This window comes from Aquila chrysaetos, chromosome 12, assembly GCF_900496995.4.
Source record: "Aquila chrysaetos chrysaetos chromosome 12, bAquChr1.4, whole genome shotgun sequence".
Taxonomy (NCBI): domain Eukaryota; kingdom Metazoa; phylum Chordata; class Aves; order Accipitriformes; family Accipitridae; genus Aquila; species Aquila chrysaetos.
In genome coordinates, this window is record NC_044015.1 from 16,468,751 (window position 1) to 16,492,688 (window position 23,938).

At 36.3% G+C, this 23,938-nt stretch overlaps 1 long non-coding RNA gene across 1 annotated transcript in view; it reads left to right on the top strand.

Moving 5' to 3' along the window:
* LOC121233715 overlaps positions 1 to 22,758 on the top strand; it is a 298,298-nt gene extending 275,540 nt beyond the window's left edge. The window contains exon 5 of the long non-coding RNA XR_005933720.1: positions 22,505 to 22,758. This is a non-coding gene — a long non-coding RNA (uncharacterized LOC121233715). The remainder of the gene's footprint in view (positions 1 to 22,504) is intronic.
* Positions 22,759 to 23,938: the final 1,180 nt, after the last annotated feature.

Genomic DNA, 23,938 nt, shown 5'->3' on the forward strand with positions numbered 1-23,938 from the left:
CTCCCAGCTTCTTGTGAAAATAAACTGTATCCTGGCTGAACCCAGGACCATTGTATATTACTGGCTTTTTTAAAACCTCATACAATTACATCTTATATCTGTACTTTTTCTGTAAAAGGAAGCTGAATTCTAGTAGAATATGTTATATCAAAGTTCATTAACATTTTTGCTCTTTCAACATTCCTTTTTATTATCCATTTTAATCACCAGCCTTCATGTTCTTGGTTTGATTACCACAAAAAGCAAACCCACTTTTAAAATTCTGTCATCTCTGTAGTGAAAACTGGCATTCTTGAATAAATATTCATAAAATGTTTGTTGCCTAAAATGTACTGACTATAAATCAAATGTAATGGCAGTCTGAAGTGTCAAAGAATGAACTACATAAAGTGGTTGTATTTTGTGAAGAAATCCAGGTCATTCAGTGATTTGGCTATTAAGAGCTCCAACAGTAAACAAGCAGTACCATGTTTCTTGTCTTTGTAAAATTGTGCAATTTGTTAGATTAAAAACTGGTGTTATCTATGAAACTCTTAAACATTTACTAAAACGCTGCCTTTATGGATATTGCAAATCTGTGTTAAAAAATAACACCCCAAACACTGGTGTCATTGTGACAGAATAGGTAATTGGGGAAACAGAAATACCAAGCAGTACTCTGTTTTTAACTATGACCTTATTCACAGTTACCAAGTTTAGCAATCTATAAAAGGTTTAAATCATAGCGATACCCTAAACACTTTTGTTATACTCTGTTGTGTTCTCCTAGAAAAAGTTATATTACCCTCATATAACACCCCCCAAATTTCAGTGAAAACCATCTATAACAAAAGATCTTCAAGCATAATAGAGGCAAAATAAAATTTAATATAATTGCATAGTACAAACACTACTCATGAAAAAGTCATGAGTTTTGTTAATTTGGGCACCTTGAGATGTTAAAACAATCTGTATTTTATATATATAACTTCTTAAAATATTGCAATGGGCATTTAGGAGGAAAACATCTTGGTATCATTATCTGTTCTTGAAAGAAAAAAATATTCTCTTAGGTGCATGATTCATATCAATGAGTACCTTGAAATCAGAGGGATGTGGGCATATTTATTAGGATAACAATGAAAATCCTGATTTTCTTTGGTGCTTTGAAGAACTGGCAAGCAATATGGTAATGGGGAGTACAAAGTCTTTACTTAATGCTTGTTTGCAGCTGTAACTCTTTCGTGAGATATAATGAGGTAGAATAAAAAGGAAAACAACTGCTGATACTTTAATAACCTGTCCTGTAGGACAGCTGGAATTTCAGAACTTTAGGTCTGCATGTTATGCAAGATATGAAATTTATGAAGAATCTGCCTTTCTGCCCTATTTTTTTATTCCTGTATTTTTTCTTCTTACATTATCTTCCTGTACCTTTCCAAACAGGCAGAGTCCACATGAAAGATTGGAAATTATCCTCCCTCCCTTAAATAGAATATTATATAGTATGCTGTTGTGCTAGTCATAAACTCCTTTGCTTAGATTGTCATCTACAGAGGTTTGTGTAGCTTTTGAAGTTCTCTTAGATGTGGAAATGCTTCACATATCCTGCATACTTAAGGTAAAAGCATTGGATTTCCACTCCCATCTCAGCATTTATTACAGTTTCATACTTGCAAAGAAAATATCTCTACAACCTACCAGGCAGGCTCTAGCTGTAGGTATGTCAGTCAAAACCAAGAAAATAAAAACTGTAATAGAAAAGGTTTGTTTAACTATATTGCCATTCCTTTGATACTCTTCAAGACCTTTAATATGTGGCCAAATTAGCATCAACAGAACTGGCTCTTGAGTGCATTCTGCATTTTCTCCATGAATGTGATATGGAAGTCATTTGACATGTGAACTCAAAATAGTGAAACAATTCTACATTCTTATATTTCTATAAGAACTAAAACCAGTCTAATGAAAAATTAAAAAGCAGAGAAGTCATTACAAACAGGTTATTTGGGGTTGTCCTTTGAAACAAGAATTGGGAAAGCAGATTGGCATAGAGCACAAATACATTAGTCCCAATGTAATTTTTGGGTAGAGTTTTCATTGTTTGTAAAAAGAAGCCTTGTTTCATAGCATGAGTAAAGACACATTCTTGCTTATGGCAGACAGTTTGCTTCTACAAAGCCTATCAGTACAAACAGCCACAAGGGCTAGTGCTGTAAAGAGCCAAATGGAAAAAGGAAAAAAAAAAAGGAAGTGGAACAGGCAAGAAAACGTGTGATTGCTTACCTGGGATTGCCAGGCAAGATTAACCTGGAGACATCATTTTACAGCACAGCCCCCAACAAGCAATCTCTACAGTTTCCCCCTCAGTTCAACAGAGCTCTTGGAGCACAGAGTGGCAGGGAGGATCCAATATTATAATTTCCAACTGCTATAGTAAACCTAGTTCAATAAACCTTAAGGATTCATTCTGGTTTTGATGTAAAGCACACATCCAGGTGTGCTGGTTTTGGCTGGGATAGAGTTAATTTTCTTCATAGTAGCTGGTATGGGGCTATGTTTTGGATTTGTGCTGAAAACAGTGTTGGTAACACAGGGATGTTTCAGTCATTGCTGAGCAGTGCTTACACAGAGCCAAGGCCTTTTCTGCTTCTCACCCCACCCCATCAGCGAGGAGGCTGGGCGGGCACAAGAAGCTGGGAGGGGACACAGCTGGGACAGCTGACCCCAACTGGCCAAAGGGATATTCCAGACCATATGACATCATGCTCAGCATATAAATCTGGGGGAAGAAGAAGGAAGGGTGGGACATTCAGAGTTATGGCATTTGTCTTCCCAAGTAACCGTTACGTGTGATGGAGCCCTGCTTTCCTGAAGATGGCTAAACACCTGCCTGCTAATGGGAAGTAGTGAATGAATTCCTTGTTTTGCTTTGCTTGTGCATATGGGTTTTGCTTTACCTGTTAAACTGTCTTTATTTCAACCCATGAGTTTCCTCACTTTTACTCTTCCAATTCTCTCCCCTATCCCACCATGGGGGAAGTGAGCGAGTGGCTGTGTGGTGCTTAGTTGCTGGCTGGGGTTAAACCACAACACCAGGGAATTCAGAGTGCCCTAGTGAGTCCTTAGAATGTTGAAGCAAGTTTTACAGGAGAAAAGTTCTAAAAAATGTGAAACAAAAAAGAATCAAAACTTTTAATTTCAGCTGACTTTTGTGTTGTATATATTATCTCATTTTGCATCTGCATAGCGAGGTTATAATTATACTGCAATATACTAGTGAATGAGATCACATTAAAGATGCAAAAAGGAAAGGTACAAAGAAAGATCCCATGTAGATTCTATCTGCAAGGGAAGAACAGTGCAAGTAGGACCAGCATAACTACTAGAGCTTTCCAATCACTTTTTAGAAGTGATTGGAAACTTTTCAGAAGTTTTACATCTGACAAATATGGATGTAACAAAATAAAGAAAGGAAAAACTAAAGAAAGAGAGAATTGTAGTCAGATGTATGAAAAATTACAAAAGAAGTTGAGAGAGAAGCCTATTTTGGGTACTTGGATGTACAGAGTTGAGAGAGTTCCTTGCTTGATTTCTTTCTGCACTACTATATCTGCTGTTTGAGCTTCTGCGTATCCTTGGGCTTTCAGAGATCAGTTTATTCAATAAAATAAATAATATGGTGCTTTTCTAACTAGGAAAATTACAAGGATGTACGTGTATTTTTATAGCAGTGAAGAGAGAGATATTAAAGGGACAAAGCTGTAGAAGTTTCAGGAGCTTTATAACAAAAATTGACACATGCTAGTTGAAGTCCTGATGTTATCTTGCCTTTTCAAATTCAAGCAGAGATGGCAACTCTAAGAAAATTTGAGAACAAGCTCCTTCTTACACATGGATTACATTGTTTTCATGTAGTAAATATGAACTTACTAAGCAAGATAATTTTAAAATTAATACGAGATGATGTTGCAGATATAATCTTTAATAGAATTAAAAGAGATTAAATGTTTTGCTAGGAATCTGAAAATGCTCTAGGGACAATTTCTGTCTTTATACTGCACACAAAAAATAGTTGGCAGAATGTAATAGAGTTATCTTTCATTTTGTAAACAGTACATTAGATCCTGTGTCATTTAAGAAAAAGTATATTGTAAAGTAATGCTGTAAATATTGCATGGCGTTATTCTGATCCAGTGTGACAATGTAGATGCTATGAAAAGGAACAAGAAACATTGCCTTTTTAAGCTCTATTCATCAGCCTGCTTTTGAAATTTTTAATCCTTAAAGCAATATAAAGCCATTTTCTCATCCTTTAAACAACTTTCTAGCTTTGAATAGTTGTTTTTGGTTTTTTCCAGATTTACACTTCTACTAATTTACTATTATTTTAAGTTGTCCACTGATTCTGCAGCTGCTTGTGCAATAATAGAAAAGAGTTTTTTTTTCTTAAAAAATAAAATAATAATAACAAAAAATCCTTCATCTGGGTCTGAGATTGTCGCTTTAGGTGGGATTTCATTCCTTCTGCTCTCATGAACATGCATTGAGATGGATTATGAAAAATGCCTTATTACAGTAGTAAGAATTTTATAATGAAAGTAATTTCATTCATAAGAAGAAGAGAAAGATTCTGGTTAATACATCTAACTTTTTCAAATATCAGGTTTAAAATATCTATCAGATTTAACCTCTCTCTGAGGTTAAAAATCCCTATCAGTCTTTTTGTCTTTGTAAATAATTCTCCAATACAGTCCAGTTTATTTGTACCAAATCAGAGACATTAAATAGATATAAATAGTGTTACTCCATGGTCAGTTTATAAATATTGAGATTCTCTGGTTATCTATTAAGAATATACTTGTAATGAGGAGCTCACACTCACTTTTGTCTCTTATGCAGGTACTTACATGTATGGGTATGGTCTCACTTACACTACAAATATCTTTTTTAATACTTTGCTGTGGTATGCATAGTTATATGAGGTGATATAGACATTTGTGCATTAAATTTTGCTTCTGTTCTTCACCACATAAATGCCTGAATGTCTGTGTGCATGTACAAGCACATTACATGTATCTTTTCTTTTCTCAGAGAATTAGATAACATATTGTTGTTTTGAAGTTGTACTTGTGATTTATAGTCATTCAAGAAATAGTAGTTCGCTAGTCTGCGTTAAACCATTAACGTTATATCATTACATCAACAACAGTTGTTCTATTTGTAACAGCAGATATTCGAATAGACTTGAACATTTCTCATTTTCATGTCTCTTTTTCCCTGAGTTAATGAAATATTTTGCATGCAATCTTCTAATTTAACAAAAAAATCTAGCTATAAAATAATTTCATACATATATCTTTTTAGAGTTTACCAAGACTTGCACATTAAATTCAAGGTAATGTATAAATCACTTTCACAAGAATGTGTGTACAGCATTTTGTTCTTACACCTAAAAATATTTTATGTGTCCTCTACTAGCTGTTTTGGTTTTTTTCATGCTTCTTAACACCAAATTGTCTTGCAGATTGACAGAAAACCTCTAATCAATTTTGTATGTAACCACCCATTCTTTTTATTGTGTTATGTATATTATACAGCTGAATTTAAATAATAGTCAAGAATAGCATCAGGTGATAAATATGTCTGCTCATCCTTAGTTATTACTTTACTTTCAGAGACAAAGGAGAAATAAACACTTAGGTTTCTGGTATTGACTTGCTTAATTGGAAAATTACCTTAGAGTTCATGTTTTTTCTGTATATAAATAGCTTTAAAATGTCTTCATAAAATGCCAAATGATCCTGAACCTCTTGTTTCTATGACAACCTGACTATGGTATCCTCTGAAGCTGCCAGTGATTTTATTAAATATTTTGTTTTAGGAAAGGAGGATGACACTGATTTTTACCATATGAGCTCTCCGACCATTGTTTTAGTCTTTGATTTTAAATATGCTGCTTTGTGTAGCATCTTCGCTATTTCACTATCAAACATCAAGGAATAGAAAATACAAAATTAGTAAGGCTCAGCTCATGATACTTTATGCATAGAAAAAGTAGTATTTTCAACTGTTTTTAATTAACAGAAAATCAGTTGCCCAGACACTAATAGTTGTGCATTTCTTCACACTAGCAAAATACTTGTCTAAAAGATACAGCTACTTTTAATTAACTTTCATTTTGTGAAGAATATGTACTGATTCTTCAAGGACAGCAATTACCTGTGGAAAAATTTGGTAATAACAGGTTTTTTACTTGTTTTAGTATGGCTTTACTCTGAAACATTTTTGTTTTCTGTTTTTTTTAAATTCTGCTTTTATGAACACTCTACCTCAGTCAAAGAGGTTAATGTGACTATGCAACAGTGAATCTGCAGTCTGTATGAAGAGGCAGTGGAAGAAAAGACATATTGGGAAACCACATAGCTGCCAGGCCTCTAATGATAGCATTGTTTTTATCAGAAGCATAATTTGAAGACTCAGGACAGGTGAATAACTGCACAGCACTGTTGTTGTGGTTTAACCCCAGCCGGCAGCTAAGCCCCACACAGCCACTCGCTCACTTCCCCCATGGTGGGATAGGGGAGAGAATTGGAAGAGTAAAAGTGAGGAAACTCATGGGTTGAAATAAAGACAGTTTAACAAGTAAAGCAAAACAAGGAATTCATTCACTACTTCCCATTAGCAGGCAGGTGTTTAGCCATCTTCAGGAAAGCAGGGCTCCATCACACGTAACGGTTACTTGGGAAGACAAATGCCATAACTCTGAATGTCCCACCCTTCCTTCTTCTTCCCCCAGATTTATATGCTGAGCATGATGTCATATGGTCTGGAATATCCCTTTGGCCAGTTGGGGTCAGCTGTCCCAGCTGTGTCCCCTCCCAGCTTCTTGTGCCCGCCCAGCCTCCTCGCTGATGGGGTGGGGTGAGAAGCAGAAAAGGCCTTGGCTCTGTGTAAGCACTGCTCAGCAATGACTGAAACATCCCTGTGTTACCAACACTGTTTTCAGCACAAATCCAAAACATAGCCCCATACCAGCTACTATGAAGAAAATTAACTCTATCCCAGCCAAAACCAGCACAACCATGTCAGCTAAACATTTGTTCTTTACATTAAATGTTGCAAAATGGAATAAAGAGTGAACTTGATGGATAGTTCCATGGAAATTTACTGTCACTTCCACTCATTTTGAATTGGGCTCCAACAGTAAATCATCTCCACTACATTTTTCTCTCAGTGCAGAAGTGAACAGACTGAGAAGTGTTTGTGTTTCATTCCATCTATCGATGCATTTTTGAGACATAGTAGTAATACTAATAATACACTCCAGCTTAAATGCAGAGAGAGAATCAGATCTACAGTAGGTTAAAAATGAGAAAACTTTATTGCATTTACAGCTGAGTGTTGCCAGGACATAAGTCCTGCAAAGTAGCAATTTTTCCCAAATTATAAGAACTGTAAAAGCCTAGCTCCTTTACCAGGAACAGAAGAGTATTGCTATTCTGCTTTGTTGTTTTGGTTGCCTCTCCTAAATTGAGCTTCATTTTTGCTAGATGGGCTTGGGTCAATCTATATTCACACTAGAACATTGCAAACTGGACCTCATTTCAGTAAAATGAAAATAAAATGCTCGGAAAAAAAATGGAGATTTCTGTTACCAGTTCAGCAGGTCTGGTTCTGGTGAATAGCATTTCTATTTTAGAAGGCAGATTAAAGGCTTAGGGCTAAACAGGTAGCCATAATACTCGTATGTATCCTAGGTAATTAAAATGTAACAAAGTTTGCTGTTAGGAATATCACATAAAGGACATAGGGTTATAATCTGGTATACAGGTTACTCTAATCATAAAAGGTTGTAAACAAGCCATTTTAAAAAATGATTGGTATTATGTGTAGTTTCATGACTCATATTCATTTCCTTGAATGCAGCTAGTCAACATAATTTTTGTTGTTCCACATTAATCAAAATATGCCTGCAGTTAAATTGAAGTGTGCAAATAAATGTTCATATTAGTGAGGGTGTTAGTCACAGTTTTCAGTCTCTCAATCCATTGAGAACAGGTAGTTTTATCTAGGATAATGGGTTGCAGAGGGTACCAAATTCACTCTCTAATTCACACAGAGTTATAGGAGCAGAGACAAGGAAATAACATTTTGTTAAGACGATGAATGTAGACAGTGGCAGAAGTTAAATGTATAGTGCTCTGGCCTAGTCCCAAATGGCATCTCCACATTGCTAATGGCTGGCTAATTCAGTGCTTTGTCTGCGCTGCCAAAGAATGACAATTGAAGGGAAAATTAAAATAAGAGCAAGCTCATCCACTTATGTAAATATGATTTGGCCAAAGAATGGCCAAATAGAAATGTTTTCCTAGTTTACTAGAAATAAGAATAAAAGTGTCTGACAGACGGAATCCCCATACAATCTGTGTAATATCAAGAAAACAGAATTAAATAGTTCAGACTATGGATTTCTGAAATCTAACAGTCCTTCAGATTAATCAGAAATTTACAGAATCAGAGGCCCAAATTTCTACAGAATACTTTCATTTTCATTCTCCAGCCCAGTCCTACCCTCTCTCTTTAACTTCACAAACACATCAAGGAGCTCTTAAGAGCTGAAGAAAACCAGAGCAGTACTAGTGCTCCAGACAGAGCGTTCATTGCTGACTGGTAGCAGCTTTCCAGGGTTTTAGAGATGCTCTTCCCAAGGAAGAATAGAGCAGCTTTGTTCCTTTGGGGTACAGCCTAAGCATGTTCTGTTTATATTGTTTTTACTTATTGTCAGTAAAACAAAGGTATCAAAGCAATGTACAGGTCTGCACACAATTCTCTGTTTTCAGAGAGTGATTTTTGTCTCTGGAGTTAATTAATCAGATTGCTTAAGTAGGAAACTTTCTTCCTTCCCAAAGTGCTGATCTTTCAGTAAAGAAATGCTGGCAGCTATCTCTTCTAGCAATGGAAACTCAGGTGTTAAGGAAAATAACTTGATTTGCATTAAATAGTTCCATTTTCTGAAACCTATCACAACAATATAAACTGACATCCTGATTGTTGGTAATTGTTGAGTAGCGTCAGGGAAGAACATGTGGCAGTCTACAGTAAAAATGTAAACCAAAATGTTAATATTAAATGATGAAAGCAAAGTTAATCAGTTGTTGATCCTGCAAAAGCTATAAGCTTCATAATATGCACAGTGAGCTATGCATACGTGAGCCTCTGCAGGTTTGGGGCCTGCCAGGTGTAAATCAAGGCAGTCAGCGTTGGGTATTGCCAGGTTGTAGGTATAATTCACCATATGGTGAACCATGTAATTGTACAACACAGCACTGTTACTTGTCGTGGTTTCAGCCCAGCCGGTAACAAAGGACCACGCAGCCACTCGCTCACTCCTCCCGCCCCCCTCCGGTGGGATGGGGAGGAGAATCAGAAAGGAGAAAAGAAAAGAAAAAAACCTGGAACCTCGAGGGTTGAGATAAGGACAATTTACTGGGACAACACAAGAAGAGACGTTACAACAACGGTAGTAATAAAAGAATTTACAAAACGAGTGATGCACAGTGCAACTGCTCACCACCTGGAACCCAACGCTCCACCACTTCCCCCACCAAAAGGCCAGAACGCACCCCCCAGCCTGCTCCCCATTTATATACTGAGCATGATGTCACATGGTATGGAATAGCTCCTTGGCTAGTTCATGTCAGCTGTCCCGGCTGTGCCCCCTCCCAGGTTCCTGTGAAAATTAACTCTATCCCAGCTGAACCTAGGACACTTGTGAAACAAATTTAGTTGTCAAAATGAAAGTTCTCTGAGATAAAATACAAAATAATAGTAACAAAAGGTTTTCCATAGGATTTTCAAATATAACACGCATGTTGTTACTTTTTCGCAGACACTTAGATAAAGCCAAGATGAGGAGGGGAAAAAAAAAATTCCCCAAACATACCATTCCTCTAATTTTTCTCAATGTTCCAAAGATTTTAGATCAATTTAAGTCCTTTTGCTCAGGAACAGGGCAAATGTCTCTTGCCAAACTGAATTTAGATTCATCATGCTAAACAAGATTGGGCATATAAAAAGAAATTTTCATGTGACTTTCAACATACTAAGCAACCCATACAGTCAAGCTTACCACAGCCTAGAACACTTCATGATGATAAAACTAGGAAAAAGAGAAGATAAGGAAAGAAGAAACACAAGAAATAGTCCAGGAACTAATAATGGAAATGGACATAGATGCATAAAATTGTTCAAGGATCAATTTAGATTTGTAGAACTGGGGATACATCTTTTGGAGGGTAACATGTTGGTTATTTCTTTAGTAATCCAGTCACTTTGGAGTGAGCTGTCTCTCAGGACTTTGTTTTCTGGCTCTGCTGACATCAAAGATAAAGCCAAATGTTTAAATTGCTTGAACACTGCACAGGGAAAGCTGTGTATAGGATACCCAACATTGTAGGGAGAGGTGAATTTTGGAAACATTTTAGGTGAATCTTGGTCTACTGAAGTCAATGGCAGAGCTTCCAGTGGTTTCAGCTAAGTATGATTTCACCTTTGACTTTTCTACAGCCTTTACCAAAAAAAAAAAATAAAAAATCCATTACTTTTTTTTTTTTTGTCTCTTAAAAGAACCAGCAGAAATCTTAGTTTCCTTCCTGTGTTTTCTCAAGAGGCAGAATGGAAAATTCAGTTATACTTGAGAAGCCTTTTTTTCCCTGGGAAGGAGAAAGAAGGGATAAATATTTTCCAAAAACAGTGAAGGGAAATGAATGCCCAAGCCACAAAACACTGAATAAAATGGGTGGTGGTGGTGTTTTGTTTGTGTGTGTGTGGAGGTTGTTTTGGTTTGGTTTTGGGTTTTTTTTTTCAATATTTTTTTTTTTGTTATGGTCATATTTTCAGCAGGATCAGAGAAGAGAAGCGAGATAGAACTTTATACACAGATGAAAAACACAGCTGCAAAAAATTGATAGACTTAAATTGGCATTTAAAGCATGAAACAGATAAGAATTAAATTCTGTGATTATGCTGAAATTCATGGAAAGGACTTTCTTCAATTGTCTGAAATGATGAAATAGGGATTGCTGAAACTGATAATAGATTATGTTTTCTTCCAGGTATAAACGTGGCTCATTTCTCCCCATTTGGCTTTTGTTCGATCTTTATTGCAGAATAACTCAGTCGTTTTAAAAACACTGAAGTGCTTGTTAAATGAATCTAAATCATCTGAATGTTGTTTTGTTGGACTGGGGTTTTAAGCATGCAAGCACCATCTTTGAGGGGGAGGCAGTGCAGTCTTTTGAGCTTATGCAGCCACACTATTCCTGCTAAAACTACTAGCAATTCACTTTAATGTTTTTGTGTGATATGGACATAAGTCATCTCAGGAGTGGAGCTCTGCATCAGGAGGTCACTACTATTGGGTGGCCTTTACTTTCAGTTATTTATTCATTATTTACGTGGTCTGGATTTGTAACAGGGCCCTAAAGATGTGACAATATGTAAAGAGGAGTTTTAGAGCTCTCAGCAGGATAAGCAAAGCTATTATAAGAATTATAGTAACAGATATTATAAGAGGGTTATATTGTAAGAGTTATAACCGCCCTGCTAGCTGTCACTGTTCCTCACATCCTGAGTCTGTCCTTGGTGGCAGCTGCAGCAGCAGGGTCAGCTATGCATGAAGCTGTGTATGAGACCAGCTGCTTGGACACCACCTTTCTTGAACAGCTGGTGTGCATTGCCACTGGGAGAAGACATAATCAAAGTGGGTAACAGGGCCATAGCTGTGCTTTATTGAGACAGTTTTCCTGCCTGATTTTTCTGTTCCAAAAGCCTGTTCCTGCCATAATGATCACACATTGTTCCAAGAACTGCTAACACTATGCATTGGCATAAATTGATTAAAAGAGTAGTAATATTAGTATAGGAATACTTTTAATAATGTATTTTTAAAGCCATCTTTTAAACTTTCATATGCTTAGGAACACATTTAATGAAGTATGTATGTATTTAGTGATTTCTAAGATGATTTCATGATTTTGGGAGTTTCATTCATTATTTTTGTCATGTGGGAACATACAAGAGTGGGTGAACCTAGTTATGCATGTTTTCATCAGCCACAAAGCTCAGTTAAAGAATGTAATTGCAGTACACATTGGCATAAGTATACTGAAGTGGAGGTAGGTAGCATGGTTGATAGCAATAGTAAAGGTGTTACTGATCAAGCTTCAGGCTGGTGGCTTGGGATGCTTGGTTTTGCCTAGGTTGTATGGGATGTATCTAGTTGATTTTGTTATTGCCTGTGCTAGCTAAACGAATGATAGCATGAGTGTGACTGCTTGCCCTATATTTGTTGTATGATTATAGCTCAAGATACAGAAACTTGTTTATGGTCCTGGAAAGGCAAAACTCAAACATACAATAAAATAAAAGAAGAAAATTGAATCCTACAAAGAATAAAGATACATGGAAGCAATTTTGCAAGTTAGTTATAAGGAGTAATACTTGTCATTACAGACCAACAAAGATCTTATTTTAGCTTTTTCCACCTGTTCATTTGGCATTTACTCTGGTTTCACTTTCACTTACTACGCTGGCAATGTCTGAGCTCAGTGTTCCAAGGCAGCATTTTCACTTCATTTTCTCAAATGAGCCAACTGTAAGTTTTCTTTTCATGGCTTTTAAGCCTCTCTTAATGAGGGAAAAAAACACCCACCCAACCAAACAAAAAACCAAAAAACATCCTTAAAAATTTTTTTAACAGGCTGATGTGATGAATACGCAGTGGTACAAAAATATTTACAAAAATCTGTATACTATAAAATGAGCATTCTTGAGCTTCTGTTCAAACCAAAGCAATTTTGCATTGTGATTCTACTTAGAGAATCAGTTAGAATAAAAAAATACTGCATGAAGTATTAAACAGAAGGCTTGGGCAATAATCTTGCAAACACTTGTAGGCATACTTGGATTTAGGGAGGTGAATGATCCAATTGCTTTCAAAGTGTCATGAAACTGTACCTACAGAGCTTGCAATATAAAGGAAAAAAAGGCCAAGAAGGGGCAATCCAACTCTCGGAGAAGTCACAGAATCAAGCCTTTAACTTTTCCCAGGTTTTTTGTTAACATATGAAAATAAATTATAAAGTTGATGGATTTCCTTACAGGCACCTACTGACAAACCCTATCTCCAGGTCTGACCTACAGGCAACAACATTGTCCCTATTTCACTTAGATCTGGTAAGGAACTTGTTTCTTAATAGTCACATATCTAACAGTTAATATTTTTTACCTGTAACTCCTATTTATACATATACCTATGTGGACCATATTTATTTAAAAATATACATTACCTAAACATTTATATTCTTCTCTAGGTAGCAGGTGTATTTTACCAGCAGCATTATACTATCTGGCCTTTGCTGATTCTCCAGAGAATTTTGTAATATTCACAGCTGTCAGTTTTTTAGGTGATCTGGTATTTTACAGTGCCTGATCACCATTTAACACATACTTTAAAACAACAGTTAAAGCTTTGAGTTTTTGCTCTTCAACAGCAAACAGCAGCTGTATTTTTAATTGACATGAGCCATTATCGCCTGAATTGCAGGGAAGAGCACCTATATTACATGGCATACAACTAGATTGCAAGCTGAATTTAAATGGTACCCTCTCTAAAGAAATACCTTGGTTTCACCTATATGACACAATATAATCATATAAGATATCTGACACCAGGGCAAGTCTTAATTTTAACATGTAAATCTATAAAGTTTAGTCTGAAACACTCCTGCTGTTCTTTATTCCAAAGAAAGCTAGCTTAGTAGAGCAAAGTGAAATGAAACATGTGAATTACTTCCTTTTTTAATACCACACATAATTCATATTTGAGACAGATTGCTGAAAAACATAATTGAAATGGACAGCTCTGGAGGATTCATGAAAGAAATGCATGAGAACATCCAGCATTACATTAGATCTATAATATTTGCATAAACCTGCACACTCACGATCATGCACTACTTGAAATTAAGAATACCTTTCTCCTAAGCTGGTTATTTCATAGCTGATAGCTCAGAAGTAAAAATATGTTTTGTCTTCAAGAGCTGACTTTTCAAATATCGTAAAGTGGTTGGTTTACTAATATAATTTAGTACAATCCTTCCTATTATTCAGCCAAATAACAAAATTACAGAAATAAGGACTAAGATGTAGGGGGAGATTTGAAACTGAAAACTGTGAAGCTAAAAAAACCCCCTCACCTTGGACCTGAATTCAACAGTTGGTGAAATTCTGATTCTTTGACATAAATTCCAGAATTCTTTTAATTCAGTAGGACCAGGAGATTTTAATGAACTCTGTGATTTGGTTCATAATTTTACAGACCATTTCAATTCTTCCATCTTTATCATAGTATTTGTATTGCAAATAATGTAAGTACTGAAAAACCCAAACTCCTGACCCCTTAACTGAGACTAAAGGTTGTAATGAATTTAGGTTAGGATTGCAAGCGTGTTTCCACATCAAAAAAACTCAAAATACTGACATGTTGGGCATATTGTGTATGGAACTATGGCTTTATGAAACTCTAGTAATTTTGTAAGAATTGTCTACTTTATTGATTTAAAATGGGGAGAATGTAGTTTGCCCATCAAAATGGGGATCCAACTAGCCTATTGTCCTCTGTTAGAAACCCGTGGTGAACTGCTTTATAAAACAGCTGGTTTAATGAACAGTATCAAATCCTATAAAACAAATGGCTTACGAAATTTTTTTATATATATGAACGGTTTCATATAATACCATTTCTTATATTATGTTCCATATATTAGCATTCTATAAACTTACACAGCTCTTTGTAAACAGCCTTAGCATGTAGAACCAAAATCTAAACACTCTGCTCAGCATTCTTTCTTCCATAATTAAGCCATTATGAGTTGAACTTCTGCATTTACTGTTGCATTTTCAGTTCAAAGGTTATTATTTCTTTGGTAATTGAGTTTTACTGGTTTTGCATAATTTACATTAATTAATTAATGTGATTAATGGTAATATTACTCTGCTAAGCATATCTTCTCTGTCCTGTACCCAAAAGCTGAGCTGGTGACAATTCATTGTGAGTATTGGAGAGGACAGATAATATAATATGAATAGCTTATAAAAACTGCTCTTAAGTTTGTCAGTGATAAATTTTAATGGGGACAAATAATTAGAGCTATTATTGCAGCAAAAAGGGCTTTACAATTCCATTTGCTTCTGCCTTCCACATTGAAAAATAATTTAATTTTTTCATAAACCATAATACTTTGGCTGCCCAAGATCTGTATTGAATACTGATAGAGAGAGCTAGAATTGGAGAGACATAATATGTTTTCCATATATTTTTTCTCCACAGTGTGTTCACAGAGGCTTAAAAAAGTAGTAGGTAATACAGATATAAGCATGGCTTACTCAGCATCTTGTTGGATTAGCATGTAGCAATAAAGGTGACATGCATGCACTGACATGTCTTCATCCTTATTTACATGTACCAAGCCTACCATACCTAAGTATTTTCAAAGTAATAAATCCTCTGACAGCACAGTCTTATCATAGTGCTCTTGTATTCAGTCAGATGGATGTTGCTTTTTAAAATCCAGCAAACCTTTTGAACATAACCACACAGCAAAGTTGCCACTTCAGTATAGTCAGATTCATACCTAAGTACATATTTATTTTTGCTTTTTGCTGTCTAAGGTATCTTTTAATCCTTCCCATTTGCCATTTCATAACATGAAAAAAGAGAGACTAACTGGAATATTTGGGTGTTGATAGTTTGTACTAGGATCTTGAAAGGGCAGAGGAATGGTGAAAAAAAATTGAAAATTGAAGGTATGAAGATAATAAAGAAAAACAGAATGTAAATGAAGTGGCTGAGGAGATAGGGAAACAGTACAGCATCTGTGCAGCTGGCCTGAGTGATTAACAGTAATTAGAGTAAGGGAGACAGTGAGGTAAATCAGAGGCTCATAGACAAAGAGTCAAGATTTTAAGCAGGTAATGACAGTTGAAGTCACCAGAGCATCGTTTTCTTTCTTGAGTCAGTTAGCATTTTTGACTGTGTTTTTGGGGAGCAGAATACACTGCCCATGGATCCAGAGAAGGTATAAAATGCCATTAATTCAAAGAATTCTTTGTTATGCCTTCTCCACAGCTTCTCTCAAATTTGCTAAGCTGCTACATGGTAGACTGTGCCAGGAGAGTTTAGTTGTCTTGATTATATTTTTCTGTTACTTTTCTGTTATTCTGTTAAAAAGTCATAGTAGTATCTTGTTAGCCGTGTTTCATTCCCTTGATTTTCCTATGGGTTCCTTCTGCTGCTTTAAATATTTAAAACAAACGCACTACTTTAGACATATTTTATGTGATTGTTTTATTCCTTTCAGGAGAAAAACTATTGTGTGTAAAAATTTTGTGAAGCTGGGTCTGGCAGCTAGAGCCAAGCATGATGGGAGCAGGTGCTCTACAAGCTTTTCCACACAGCTCTGCCAACAGAGCTCACTTTAGTCCAGCCAAGTTCTTGTCATCTCATTACTGGCTTTCTCCTGGGCAGTCTGACAATTGGGCCAGCTTTCTTTTATGTTGATAAAGAGCAAATTGGACTAGATTGCAACTATTTAACTCATTTCACTTCTGAAACACATTAACCTGGATTTTTAAAGGGTATTGTCATGGCCCTGAGGGCAGCAGTAGGCCTTAAATGTCCTGACCAGCCTCACCTAGCCCCCTCTTCCATACACCCTGCCCTACATCTAGGGTAGCCATTTGAGCTCAGGTCTGGGGCCCCGGTCTGTGTCATAGGCGTCTCTGTCTCCTGTATGGATGTCAGACGTACAACCTACACTATAGCCCTGTCTCTAGCTCTGCCTCCTACTGCTGCTGGCTGGGCTCCTGGGACAGCCCTTGTCCACTCCCTCATCTGTCTGGGAAAGTCTGCCATGCTCAGGCTCTGTGGGGTGGGGGGCCAGGTGGTGAGGGCACAGCCTGTGCTGTAGTCACCCTCGGCTTCTGCTCATCCTCCTCCATGGAGCTGCCCTGCTTCTTATGTTCCTTGAGAGGTATGTCTTTGCAGAGTCTCCAAAACTTTGCTGTAGTATACAGAAAGCTCAGAAATGTTAGAGAACTTATACAGTCATCATTGTGATCTAGAAAAGTGGAAGAAACTTTCTACAAATAGATAATTGCAGAACTTAATTTAATTTGTAGTCCCTTAGGTAATTTTGAAGACATAAGCTTAAGTGACCAACTCAGCATCACGAAAGAGCCCTGTGGTTCAGGGCAGAAATTCAGCCCTAATCCCCTTGTTCCCTATCTGCTCAATTTGTGAAGTGGATTCTTACGAGAAAACAGGCAATTAAAAGTTGTTAGTGTTGATTTTATAGATGGTAATGAGAATTCATGCAATGTCTGTCTAGTTCAAGTTAGTTGTATTCATGTCTACTGAGAAAACAGGCTTTGTAATGTAGGAAGGAAAAATATTTCTATCGTACTCAAGTCATACGTTTCAGTACCTTTAATGTAAAACAAACTCACCTAGTCTTTTCTCCTCAAACCCTTGTGAAATCTAAAAAAAAAAGCAACTATTAGAAGAAAAATATCATAAGTATTTACTGTTAAGATAAGCTTGCATTTGTCTTTTGGCTATGAAAGGACACAGGCTCTAACTGACATATATTCATACTCTCCTCTTTCTCCAGCAATACTTGCTTTCTGCAGCACAGTTCCTTTAAACTTGGTACATTTTGTACTTGGCTGTTAATTATACCCTCAAAAAATTAAAAGCTTTGGAGTCTAAATATGTAGTTTTTGCTCAGTCTTACAAAAGTTCACGTGCTCAAGATGTGAATCAAAGATTAGAACAGTACTTCACAGCTAATAGTTTCAGCATTGCTACATTTGTCTACTTAGTCTCACCTTTTGATATTCTTAGTCCTTGCAACAAAAAGAAAATGGAGAAATAAAAATAATTTCCATGTTTACATGGCCTTCCTATATCCCTTCTCTCAACATCACTGGAGAGACTGGTGCTTCATAAACTGAATTCACTTTCATTCCCTGTAAAGTTGTACATTATGTTTAAGAAAACACAGCCGAATATCTCAAATGGTAGCAATTTCACACCTGCTACCCCACACCAAAGTTTGTTACTTAGCACAAAACCAATGTTTCCAAACTCAAGTGTTCAGAAGTGCCCTGTGCAGAGTCTCTAGCAGGTGTTCATCACAGGAGGTGCCTTAATGATATTGCTTAACTAGGTTCTTTTAAACCATTATATTTTGAACTCTCTTACCAATATTAATTTCATTTCTGACAGTACAGTTCATTGCACTCATATGAACCAGTGTCAAAATAGATGTAAATACACTCAATTCTTTTTGTTTTAATTTCCTCTTGAAGATTTCATTTTTAATCAAAACTATCCTTCGTAATCCTTATCTATCTTCCACTTCTTTCCCCAGAGGCCTTATCTGAGGTCCACTGAACTCAAAAGGAACTGTTTCACTGAATTGTAAAGGCTTTGAATCAGCTTTCAAATGCTACTTTTAATGTGGAAAAAACAAATAAACATTGGTACTTTTTCCTTTTTTTTTTTCCTAAACAGCCCTGCAGTTGCTTTGAATAATGTGCATTCACTGAGACCATACAGCGCCTTGTTGAATTCAGCTGCATGTTGAGTAATTGAAGACAATTATTTCTATCAGGTCAGAAAATAACCTTCAATGGATTTCTGCTGTTCTATGTTCAACTGCTGAAAGTTAAATACAGTAATTTTTGTATTTTAGCAGTATTTTACTGTAAATAAGAACAAAACTGTTTTTCAGTACGAGGTTTTTTGTTTTGTTTAAAAAAAAAAAAAAGAAAAAAAAAAGAACCCTAGGAGTTGCTTATAGACCCTGAGAAAAAAATCTGCACTTGTAACAGCTTAAAAAACATTGCACTATAGTACAGTCCCTGTTGCAGCATAGTGGATCTGCAGGTGTCTTTTGTGCCACAAATGGTTAGCTTGGAGCAGCTGTCATGCTAGAACCATGCTTGCATAGAGAAAGCCCTACATGTACAAGTATGAATAAATAGGATATGGTGCATTTGCAAATACTATTATCCCAACTTTATATCAGAAAAATCCAATTCATGTCCAATTCTTATCCAGTTCATAACACTTTTGCACAGTCCCAACAACTAGGATGTGGCTGGCTTGGGCTGTCTGTCTTTACACAATTTTTATCCAAATCATTTTTTCAGGTCTAGTTCCATTACGTGGGAATGCAATGTCCTACATGTTCAAGAGGATTCTACAGCACATACAAAAAAACTGAAGGGGAGACACAGAACAAGCAGTGAAAAGCCATTCAGAACAAAACTTGGCAAGCTTAACATAAGATGTAAATAGTTTGCCTTCCTTTTATGTCCAAAAGAGTATAATTGCTGGTTCAGTTAGAAGCCTGCTGCCACTTAATTGCCTACTCACAAAGTTATGGTTAGTATCATGTACTGCTACTTACCTGACACCTGCAGCTCTTGCTGGAAGAAAATGGAAAAAGAAATTTAAAACATCTAGAGAGACTGCTGAAGTCATAGTAACAAAGAATGTGCCTTTAAAGATCACTGCTGAGCTGAGTTCACTGGCATGCTTGAAAAGGAAGAGCATTTACAACATTATTTGATCTGCATTTCAAGGGCAGAACTACCTATCATCTGTTATTTATGCTGAGATCAAATGTTCAGTGTGGCTGGCAATAGTAGTAGGCAGAGACGATTTTTAGTGTTAAGAGCATTTTCCTCTTTTTTTCTTTCTTTTTTTTTTTTAAACTGTTGAGTTTTGGAAAAAAGATGGTAGGGGTTGCAGGGTGAAGAAGATAATGACAGCTATTATATCAACTGTTTAACATGGATTGAAACCTAAAGCTTCTTTGTTTAACTAAAGTAAAATTATTTTGCTAGCCTGATGGAGGGATGGGGAGAATCTTGCAAATGCCAATGGCTCCCTATAGATGTCCTGCTGTTAGCCCTTCTGCAAAACATAATACGCACACTATTAGGATTATTCACAATGAAGTGTAAGTGGTATAATTTAAAAACATTAACTATTCCCCTGTTAAGTGAAGTCTTGCTCTGCTTCGTTGTCTTGTTTTGAGCTCCTTCATAGTGTTAGAGGAGTCTATTGTATACCAAGTACTAAACTTTAAATTGGAAGAGAGTTTATTGAGTAATTAAGAGATTGTTATTAAAATTCATTGATTTGAGGTCTATTTCAGAGTGGAATTTTCAATTGAATTGGAAAAGGAATACTTAGTTCGTAGAAGCCAATATAAACATTTGTACCTTAATGCCATGTATGCATGACAGATATTGACCAGCTTCCTGTCTCTATATTTGCTCTGTTATTTTATGTAGCATATTTGTGAACCATTGGCAGAAGTGACCAGAGAAGAATGGACTTGTTTCTAGCCTGCTGTCAAGATTTGGGTTTTGCTGTTGTGAGAGGTTACTGAACCTGGATTTATTTTTTTTTAAATAAATTGATTTCCATTAAGAGAGCTTACAGAACCAAAAACATTGCTAAAGATAAATCTTTTCTCTGTAGAGATAAGCTGATTGCCTCTGAGGTTTAGGAAGCAAATCCTTCTGTTTTGTCATGGAATTATTGAAAGAGCAGTGCTGGCTTTCTCATGTGGGTTTTGTCTTGTTTTGCTTTTGCAGCGCTGATGGTCCCTGATCCTGGCTGGTGGTGCTTCTGGGATGGTGTCCATGTAGACATGAATTAAATGCTTTTACTTGCTGCTTTATTTGGTGGTATCTTCAGGATTGGAGATGCATTTCTTCCTGGTTCTCTATCTTTCCCTTTCATGTATACAGAAAGAAGTAGTGAGTATTTTGGGGTCTGCTTGACAAAATCCAATACATATCACATTCTGGGATGAAACTGTAGGATGTATAGAACACTTACAGTGTGTATTACAGCTGTTTGATTTGAATTCAGAATTTTAGGGGTCCATAAGGGGGATCAGAAATGCTTTGTAGAGGCATTCTTGCATCTTATGATCCTTTTTGTGTGTAGGCCAGATTTGAAGTTGATTTAACATGCAATAGAGAGCAAGAGGAAAACCTGACCTAGTTACAGAAGAACAAAGAAATTAAAAAAAAGTTTCATGATGCTTCCTGGCTCTAATGCTTACATTTAAGGGTGTGACTTGCCTGAAGCAATTAGTTTTAGCAGGCTAGAATCCAGGATGATACTGCCAGCCAGACATAGGTGGTTATTTGTAACCTGAAAATTAGGCAGTCAGAAAGTCTTATGAGTAAGCCTAATGGTATAAATTACTTCTTCCAGAGTAGGTCCACAAAACTTGGCAAATCAGGAAGAGGGAAGATCGAAACAAATAAGCAAAGAAACCATGCTGCTTGTCAGAGATGCAAAAAAATGCATTTTATTCCTCCCCAACTTAATCCTTGATTTTTTTGTCAAATACCATTTTCCCCATCATTTGTTACTTTTGTCTTATCCTAAGCCCACCTGTTTTTCACATTCTTCAGTATAATATTTTCTTCAGTATAATGTTCTCTGCAGTATAATATTACTTTCAGCATTATTTTGATTTTGTGAGGAAGGCCAAGAACACTTCTGTGTGTGAATAACTTCAGACATGTAGAAAAAATGCTTTTCATGTTATAAAAAGTTGTATGAGGATATACTTGGGGTGGAATAAACTATTGATTTCTTTAAAGTCTTCCACTGAAATGGACATCTCTTAAAAATTGACAGTCACATGTGTGCTCAGATCCATTAGCACTCGTGCTTAGCTCAGGTAGGAAGCAAACCCATTTTAGAAGAAGCAAGTTGTTAGCAAGCTTTGTCACTATTGGCTGGATCTTTTAAGGTGAATCTATGCCAAATTTTACATGTAAAGTAGCAGCAGAATGCAGAAATGCCATTAGAAATTAATTTCCCATCAGAAAGTAAAGGCTCTGCAGAATCACTAGCCTCAATAGTGTAAAAGGAATAGAAGGGTAAATTCTTCACTGTACTTCAATGACAGTTGTTGTGAAAACCTACCACATTTTGACAATTTTTAATTCTGCTATTTTTGAAGCTTGAATTTTGTGACTTAACCTCTTTCCTGACAACCACACAGGGTCATTTTAAAGTGCACGTAGACAACTGTTAACTCTGAATTCCATGTTCAGAATAAAAGCTACTGATCAATACTACTTTTACTCTGGGAAGCAAAACAAGTCAACTTCCTCCTTTGTAAGATTCTCCAGTCTAAAAGTTATCTTTTTAACTTCTAGTTTCTTCAGCAACCAAGCTGAAGAAAAAAAATTGAACTATTTCAGGTAAAGGATCATTCTTATCTGGTCCAAATCCCTTAGCGCTTCACTATCTTGATTATATTTGCCTTTTTTAAAGGTGCATCTCCTTAACGGTTCATAATCTTCACATGATGACCTGGTCACTCAAAGACATCTTTCTCCTTTGTTCTTTCAGATTACAAAGTTCCTGGATTATTGCTGAAGCTTTTGTCACAACATGTTTTTTTTATCAGTTGGTATTAATTTTGTTGTTAGTACATGACCTCATTTTTCACTATTGAATTTCATTCGTTACTTTTAGTCCAGCTCTCAAGGTCATCCAGTTCTTCCCACGTGATATCATTATGATGTTACTGATAGCATATTTCCATACATTCTGTATGACATGTCTAAATATTTTGATGGTTTTAATATTTTGTACCAGCTGTGGAAACTGGTTTGCTGCTAGGTGACTGTAAAAGTGAGATTTGGTAAATAATTATTAGAAATCTTATACTAACACTATGATAGAAACAATAGACAAAAATATAGCCAAGCAATTAACTAGTAGAGGTAGTTACTCATAAGTTTTGCAGTTCTTTGCTCTTATGACTAGATGTTCCTGTATGCTAGATGAGAACAATGTTGAAACTAACCACATGTGATTGAAACTGCGTTAAGCTTCAAGATCAAAGAACAAGGACAAGAATAAAGACTTCAAGGACAGCCAACAAGAACTTCAAATGGGTGGGTGGTCGCAAAAGCAGCCCTTCGACTCAAATGGATCCTTCATCGCGCATGATTGGATGTAGGCAGTACTAAGATAATCAGTTGCAATCATTTTTATGTATATGTCTACTAATCTGATTAATATGCAATTAGTTATTCTATATAACCTGTTTGTGCTGAAGCTGTGGCATGCACGCTAGGTGGAACTATCCCCCGTGCATCCAGTGCTGCGATAAAGAATGCCTGCTTTCTAAAACTCCAAAACGAGTCTTAGAGAGTTTCTTCGACTGGCTTTTTGGTATCATTACGTATCGAGCTTGTCTTTTCCTAGCTTGAGCAACATAGGCAAGTGTAATCATACTGGCTCCTGGGGACAGCTGCCTTACTTTAGATAATCCTTTTACTTGCTGTGACTCACAGGTGCCCCTGGCTTGGGGTAGGAATGTTTTACAAGTGCAAGTTACTTCCTTCTCTTTTGTTTTGAGTTACAATGTGTATTTTCCTGCAGGAATTCAAGATAGAAGCTGATGTTCTGGGTTATTGTATAGAAATCAGAATTTAATGGATATAAATGCAAAAGAATGAATTCTTTGAAAAATAATGAAAAGGAGAAAGTGCTAGAATACAATGACTACATAAAGCCTTGAGAACACTAAGCAGCAAAAGCCCTTAAGGTGTCGGCATTTCACAGAAGGAACAGGATATTGGCATGAATCCCAGATGCGTAAAAACATTAAAGGAATCACAAGGTACTGGTTAGATCTCAGCAAGAGCCTTGCATGCCCTAATAGCTGTGTGAGAAAAGCTGTAATTGCTTATGGTAGGATAGCAAAACTATCTAGCCAGTATGCTTTTTTTGGCTCAAAGACTTAAATTATGAGCTGTATAGAAGTTGAGCTTT